At 41.3% G+C, this 7,327-nt stretch overlaps 1 protein-coding gene and 1 non-coding gene across 3 annotated transcripts in view; both read right to left on the reverse strand.

Annotated features, from left to right (window-relative positions):
• The window catches only part of CEP112 (centrosomal protein 112), a 432,986-nt gene that overhangs the window by 327,849 nt on the left and 97,810 nt on the right, over positions 1–7,327 (reverse strand). The window lies entirely within an intron of this gene.
• Positions 1,391–1,463, reverse strand: TRNAG-CCC (transfer RNA glycine (anticodon CCC)). The gene has a single exon. It is a non-coding gene; the product is annotated as a tRNA-Gly (tRNA).

Below are 7,327 nucleotides of genomic sequence, written 5' to 3' on the forward strand. Positions count from 1 at the left end.
ATATGGAGAGACAAAAGACACAAAATAGCCAATACAAAATTGAAAGAGAAGAACAAAGTTGGAGGACTGACACTGCCTACTTCAAGACTTACTATAATGCTACAGTAATCAAAACACTATGGCACTGTCAAAAGAAAAGACAAATAGATCAGTGGAACAGAATAGAGAGGCCAGAAAGAGACCCCCATAAATACAGTCTGCTGATCTTTGACAAAGGAGCAAAGGCAATACAATGGAGCAAAGATAGTCTTTTCAACAAATGGTGCTAGAATAGATGGACAACCACGTGCAAAAAAAAAGAATCTAGACACATCTTACAAACTATCTCAAAACAGATCACAGACCTAAATGCAAAACTACAGAAATCGTAGAAGATACCATATGAAAAGCCTTAGATTATCTGAAGTTTGGCAACAATGACTTTTTAGACACAACGCCCATGGCACAATGCATGAAAAAAATAATTGATAAACCGGACTTCATAAAAGTTAAAATTTTCTATTCCATAAAAGATAATATATATTAAGAGGATTAGAACATGGGCTTCCCTGGTGGCGCAGTGGTTGAGAGTCCACCTGCCAGTGCAGGGGACAGGGGTTCGTGCCCTGGTCCAGGAAGATGCCACATGCCGCCGAGCGGCTGGGCCCGTGAGCCATGGCCGCTGAGCCTGCGCATCCGGAGCCTGTGCTCTGCAACGGGAAAGGCCACAGCAGTGAGAGGCCCGCATACCGCAAAAAAAAAAAAAAAAAAAAAAAAAAAAAAGAGGGTTAGAACGTAAGCCACAGACTGAGAAAAATATTTGCAAAAGACACATCTGATGAAGGACTGTTATCCAAAATATACAAAGAACTGAAAATTTAACAATAATAAAATAGAAAACTAATTAAAAAATGGGTCAAAGACTTAGACACCTCACCAGAGAAGATATACAGATGACAAATAAGCATATGAAAGGATGTCATATCACATGTCATCATATATCATCATGGATATGCAAATTAAAACAATGAAATACCACTACACACCCATTAGAATGGCCAAAATCCAGAACACTGACAACAAATGCTGACAAGTATGTGGAACAACAGGGACTCTCATTCATTATTGGCAGGGATGCAAAGTAATACAGCCATCTTGGAAGGCAGTTTGGCAGTTTCTTATAAAACATACTCTTACTATACAATCCAGGAATCATGCTCTTTGGTATTTACCCAAATGAGTTAAAAACTTGTGTCCATACAAAAATATGCACACAGATGTTTTGTCTTGTTTTAATTAATTTATTTGGCTGCACTGGGTCTTAGTTGGGGCACACAGGATCTTCATTGCCTCATGCGGGATCTTTAGCTGAACGTGGAATCTTTTTTTAGTTGCAGCATGTGGGATCTAGTTCCCTGACCAGGGATCGAACCAGGGCCCCCTGCATTGGGAGCACAGAGTCTTAACCACTGGACCACCGGGGAAGTCCCTGCACACAGATGTTTATAGCAGCTCTGTATTCATAACTGCCAAAACTTGGAAGCAACTAAGATGCCCTTCAGTAGGTGAGTGGATAAACTGGTACATCCAGAGGATGGAACATTGTTCAGCACTAAAAAGAAATGAGCAGGCTTCCCTGGTGACACAGTGGTTGAGAGTCCGCCTGCCGATGCAGGGGACACGGGTTCGTGCCCCGGTCTGGGAAGATCCCACATGCCACGGAGCGGCTAGGCCCGTGAGCCATGGCCGCTGAGCCTGTGCGTCCGGAACCTGTGCTCCGCAACGGGAAAGGCCACAACAGTGAGAGGCCCGCGTATCGCAAAAAAAAAAAAAAAAAAAAAAAAATGTGGCCCTACTGGGCAGTCAAGTATTGTATGAACTGAAAATGTGGCTTCTGCACTAAGTTCTATATTTATTGAACAGATACTTGTATAATACTGGTACAAACTTTCTGAAGCAAAATGTATGATGACAGTTATTCACCTTATTATTTATTTACTATTTTATATTTATTTTTAAAAGCATTTTCTTAACACATTGTGTCTTAGACAAAATAAAGTAAGCATAAAGTAAATGAAAGAAATTTAAAACTTATAATGGGACTTCCCTGGTGGCATAGTGGTTACGAATCCGCCTGCCAATGCAAGGGACACGGATTCGAGCCCTGGTCTGGGAAGATCCCACATGCTGCGGAGCAACTAAGTCTGTGAGCCACAACTACTGAGCCTGCGCTCTAGAGCCCACGAGCCACAACTCCTGAAGCCCGGGCGCCTAAAGCCTGTGCCCTGCAACGAGAAGCCACCGCAACAAGAAGCCCATGCACCGCCACAAAGAGCAGCCCCTGCTCACCACAAGTAGAGAAAGCCCACGCGCAGCAACGAAGACCCAACGCAGCCAAAAATAAATAAATAACTTAAAAAAAAAAAACAACTTACAATGTCAGGGGAAACCCACAGACATATATGAAATACCTAAATAACATATGTCCAAAATAATCTTTAAAAAATGAATACAAAGAACTGAGGAGACACAAAATAGTGAAGGCCTCAAAATGGGGCAAAAAGTTATTCAGATAAAAAGATGCTGATGTAGGGCTTCCCTGGTGGCACAGTGGTTGAGAGTCCACCTGCCGATGCAGGGAACACGGGTTCGTGCCCCGGTCCGGGAAGATCCCACATGCCACAGAGTGGCTGGGCCCGTGAGCCATGGCCGCTGAGCCTGCGCGTCCAGAGCCTGTGCTCCGCAACGGGAGAGGCCACAACAGTGAGAGGCCCGCGTACCACCCCCCCAAAAAAAACGATGCTGATGTAGAATCATAAAAAGATGCTGATGTAGAATCACATTTTTCAGGCTGTAACAAACAGTGTTGGAGGGGAATTCCAGAGTTTATAACTGCAGGATCAGAGAAGGAACAAACAGATTACCTTGGGTACAAAGAATATCTTCCCACATTGTGAACTCAGAGGTGGCACTCGGAAGATGAGGTTGGAATTCTTAAAAGGACGTGGCTTGTAGACAGAAGTTATAATAGGCATTAGATTAGTAATTCAAGTTCTCGGTCATGGGAAAATGGGACAAACTGCACTTGTGGGATTTGGAACAAGAGGAGAATGGGAGAGCGACCGGCAGGCTACTGGAAGATCCCGGAATGAGGCAACAATAGCCTGAACTCAAGTGGTAGCTGTGGAAACAGAAGGGGAGAGAGCAGGTCCAGGAAAATTTTCAGAGAAGTAAATAGTATGATTGAGTAAAATACTAAATGCAGGAGATGAGAAGTGGAAAAATCATAAATCTTCCAGGTTCAAAATCTAATAGGCCAAGAGAACTGGCACATTCTTCCCCAGAAGAAATGCAGGCTGTGAAAAAAGAATCTAGTGCTATTACAAATAATACATAAAAACCTCATTGAAGGGGTAGCGGGAAAGGTGATGACCTATGCAATTTTGAAATGAGTGGCATCTGTGAGACCAAAGGCAAAAGGAATTGCACAAAAGCACTGTTCCCTAGTTGACAAAGTTGGTCCCCATGGGGATATGGGTCAACAGCTCTGATTATATCCATTTCTGTACACTGAAATTGAACAATTAGAAGATGATGGTGGAGGCCAAGCTTCCAATGTTGGATTGAGAATTTACAGCGGGGAGAAGGCTAGAATAATCCATGTGGTAAATGGTTTAGGGTCACAGACATCGTTAAGAGATCATCTTTAGCTTAATACAGATACAGATGGTTACATATACTAATGTTTATAGATATGCATATATATACAGGTTTATATATACGCAAATACACTGTCTGGTGAGAGGACATAAAAGAAATGACACCCCAGCAGTAATAAGTACACCCAGCAAACAGATCTTGGTTTCTAATACCAGTCTCCATATAATCCACGTTGATGGGGTGGGTCAAAGGGGCAGAGGGGCCTACTGTAGGATCTCCCAATGGCTGAAGCTGGAACAATTTAAGTAACAAAATAAAGGAATACTGGATTATAGCCCAGAGCATAAGGTGAACATCCATGAGTCCACACTGATAAAAATAAATGATTCAATAAATTAATAAATGAGGGAGAAGAGACAAATCTCCCACGCAGAAAAACTCCAAATAATTTACATAGATACTCCACCCTCAAGTATGGAGAGTGTAACTCCCCACTTCTTATGCACAGGCTGCACACAGGTGCTCCCTTCCAAAGAGGACAGTATGGAAAGGCAGGGAGGGAATGCCTTCACAGTGGAAAACCTAACAAACACTACCTCAGCCAGATGATCAAGGTTAATATCCACAGTAAGTCATTAGTAGCATATACCCTTGATGTGATATGCTGAGAACAGCACTTCACCTCCGTGATCTTACTGCCTCAACCCACAGCCCCAGCCTAATCATGAGAAAAACATGAGACAAATTCCAATACAGGGCATTATACAATATTCCTGACCAGTCCTCCTCAAAACTGTCCAGGCTGTTAAAAACAAGGGAAGTCTGAGAAACTGCCACAACCAAAAGGAACCTAAGCAGAAAATACAATGTGGTATCTGGATGAGATCCTGGAAAAGAAAAAGGGCATTAGGTAAAAATTAAGGAAAACTGAATAAACTATGGACTTCAGTTTATTAACGTATCCTGTGGATTCACTGATTGTTAACAACTGTACCAAAATAAGGTAAGATGTTACAAAGAGGGGAAGTTGGGTGTGGGGTATATAGGGACCCTCTGTACCATCTTCTCAAGTTTTCTGTAAATCTAAAACTGTCCTAAAAAATAAAATCTATTTTTCTAAATGGTCATCTTGTTCAAAATGATGAACTGGTGCTATGTGGGAGTTTTTTCTTTAAAATTGTGAGGGTGGGAGAAAAATTCTGGTGGCAACTATAAAATGACAAATCCTGGCCATCTCAGACAGTGACGAGCTGCTGCATGAATCACCACATGCCACTAACAATAACAGTTAATAATAGTTAACACAACACTTCAGGTGTCTAGGCCCTTTTGATACTCTTTAAACTTGATTCAGGACCATGAATAGAATTCAGAGTGTCAGGGACTCTGAATGGAAAAAAATAGCTCCTCTTTATTTTCAGTCCCCTAACTAACTGACCTTCAGCATTTCCCTTTAACTATGAACACAGCCAACAACCAAGTTAGTATGAGCAAGACCTATGAATAACAGGAACATAGATATTTCCATAGACCATACAGTGTGGGATAATCACTAATATTGTTTATCCTGCTCATTATTCATAAATTACAGTAATTATTAGGCCCACTGCTAAATCTTGAAATGTACTGCATTAGTTTAGAAGCATATGTATTACTTTATCATGGCTTTAATTTATTAATATTTTGATGACTGTAACTCAATATAATTTCTTTGCAATCTCATATATTTTATTAAATTTTCAAATATTATTCTGAGAAGGGGTGCATAAACTCCACAAGATTGCCAGTGGCATCCATGGTACAGAAATGGGTAAAGAATTCCACTAATAAAGCCTAAAATCTCAATAAAACTACTCACAGACTTTGTGTGTCTAAACCCTGGTATGAATAGAACCCTGTATTTTACAGCTGTCACCTCCCCAAGCATCTAAGAATTTTGCTAGCATTTTCATATTTATAAGTTCTAATATATTGTTTTAAAAACCCAGTGTTTAAGGGACTCTGTTTAAGACTAAATAATGAAGAATTATATACCTTATTTCAAAAGAACTTGGAATATTTCCAAGTAAAAGAGCAATGTAACATGCTACTCCACACTGATTTAGTTATAAAAATGTCACTTTTCTATCACCATTATTTTGTGTTCTGTTTATCTAAATAAATTTAATACAGTTCAAAACTAAAAAAAAAAAATCCAGTGTTACATGTTTAATTACTAGTTCCACACAAGAAAATCCCTGCCAATACCAAAAGACATGAGTCTAATCATCTATACAATTGTCTGCTTACGATAAATGGCACGGAAACAGAATAAGACCCAACAAAAAAACAAAAAATCCTGAAAGAAAAAAACACAGGAACTCATTCTCAGTGACAGTCTCATCTTTCACCTTAAGCCATGCCTTGAACTCTATCTTGTTTAATTGTTAAATCAGGAGCAGCTCAGCAAGATCTGTCTAGTTTTGATGATTCTTAAATTCAATGCTGCTGACAGACTCTGTCCATTTTCCTCTATACTTACTGTTGTTACCTAATGACAAGGTCTGAATGCTAATTTTTAAATTCAACTTTCATTAAAAATATAATGAAGTTTCTCTAACAGTAACCTCTTGGCCCCAAAGTATCACTTTACTTTACAACCCAAATTGATAAAAATTAAAATTCCACTGTGAAAGCTATTACTCAATGATATTCAACTAATGAACTGTAACAATGCAGTAGGCATTTTAGACAATCAATATGTTTCGTAAATTTCAAGCCTAAAATTACTTAATATATTTATTCACTTTTGTGAAAATTTAGGATGTTGAGATGACGAAAATGTATTTCAGATATAAATCTGGGTTTTGTTCATGGCTTTGAATATCATCACTATGCTGATTATCCAGAAAATAAACCCTTGGTTTTTCCCCCTAGTAAACCTGATCCACTTTCAGGCTTCTCCATCCCAGGGCACAGTGGCAGCACTTGGCAGTTCCCACCTCTTCACTGACACCCAAGGCCAGGCCGCCCACCTCTCCCTCCTGTACCTATGACACCAGCGTCCTGCTTGGTCTCCCGGCTCCCATTCTCGGCCACCCAGAGCTTGCTCTCCGCACAGAGCAAAACAGATTCTTTAAAAATAATAGTCAGATGGAACCACTTTCATGTGCTCAATCCAATACAGATTCAATACAAATATGCCAGAAATTCACTGAACTATACGAAGGATTGTTAACAATAACCCAATACAGAGTTTTCCCTGATTTGCCCACTGACGAATTTTCCTACCACGCTCCTTTCTGCTCCTTTCTGCTCACAGAGCCCCATCCGCGCTGCCCCTTGCTCTTCTATGAACTTGCTTGACAGTCCCAGCTTTCAGATCTTTGCACAGGCCATTCCTTGTGCCCGAAACGCACGGCCCCCATACTTCTCAAAGGCGCTGTGTAAGCATCGCACCTTCAGAAGAAAGGCTCCCCAGCACCTGTCTGCAGCAGCACTTGCCTCTGCTTTATTCCGCATACCAGTGTTGCTCAACCTATCGCCAGGGCTTCCCTGGTGGCGCAGTGGTTGAGAGTCCGCCTGCCGATGCAGAAGACGCAGGTTCGTGCCCCGGTCCGGGAAGATCCCACATGCCGCGGAGCGGCTGGGCCCGTGAGCCATGGCCGCTGAGCCTGCGCGTCCGGAGCCTGTGCTCCGCAACGGGAGG

Source organism: Lipotes vexillifer, unplaced genomic scaffold, assembly GCF_000442215.2.
Source record: "Lipotes vexillifer unplaced genomic scaffold, Lipotes_vexillifer_v1.1 scaffold664, whole genome shotgun sequence".
Classification (NCBI taxonomy): domain Eukaryota; kingdom Metazoa; phylum Chordata; class Mammalia; order Artiodactyla; family Lipotidae; genus Lipotes; species Lipotes vexillifer.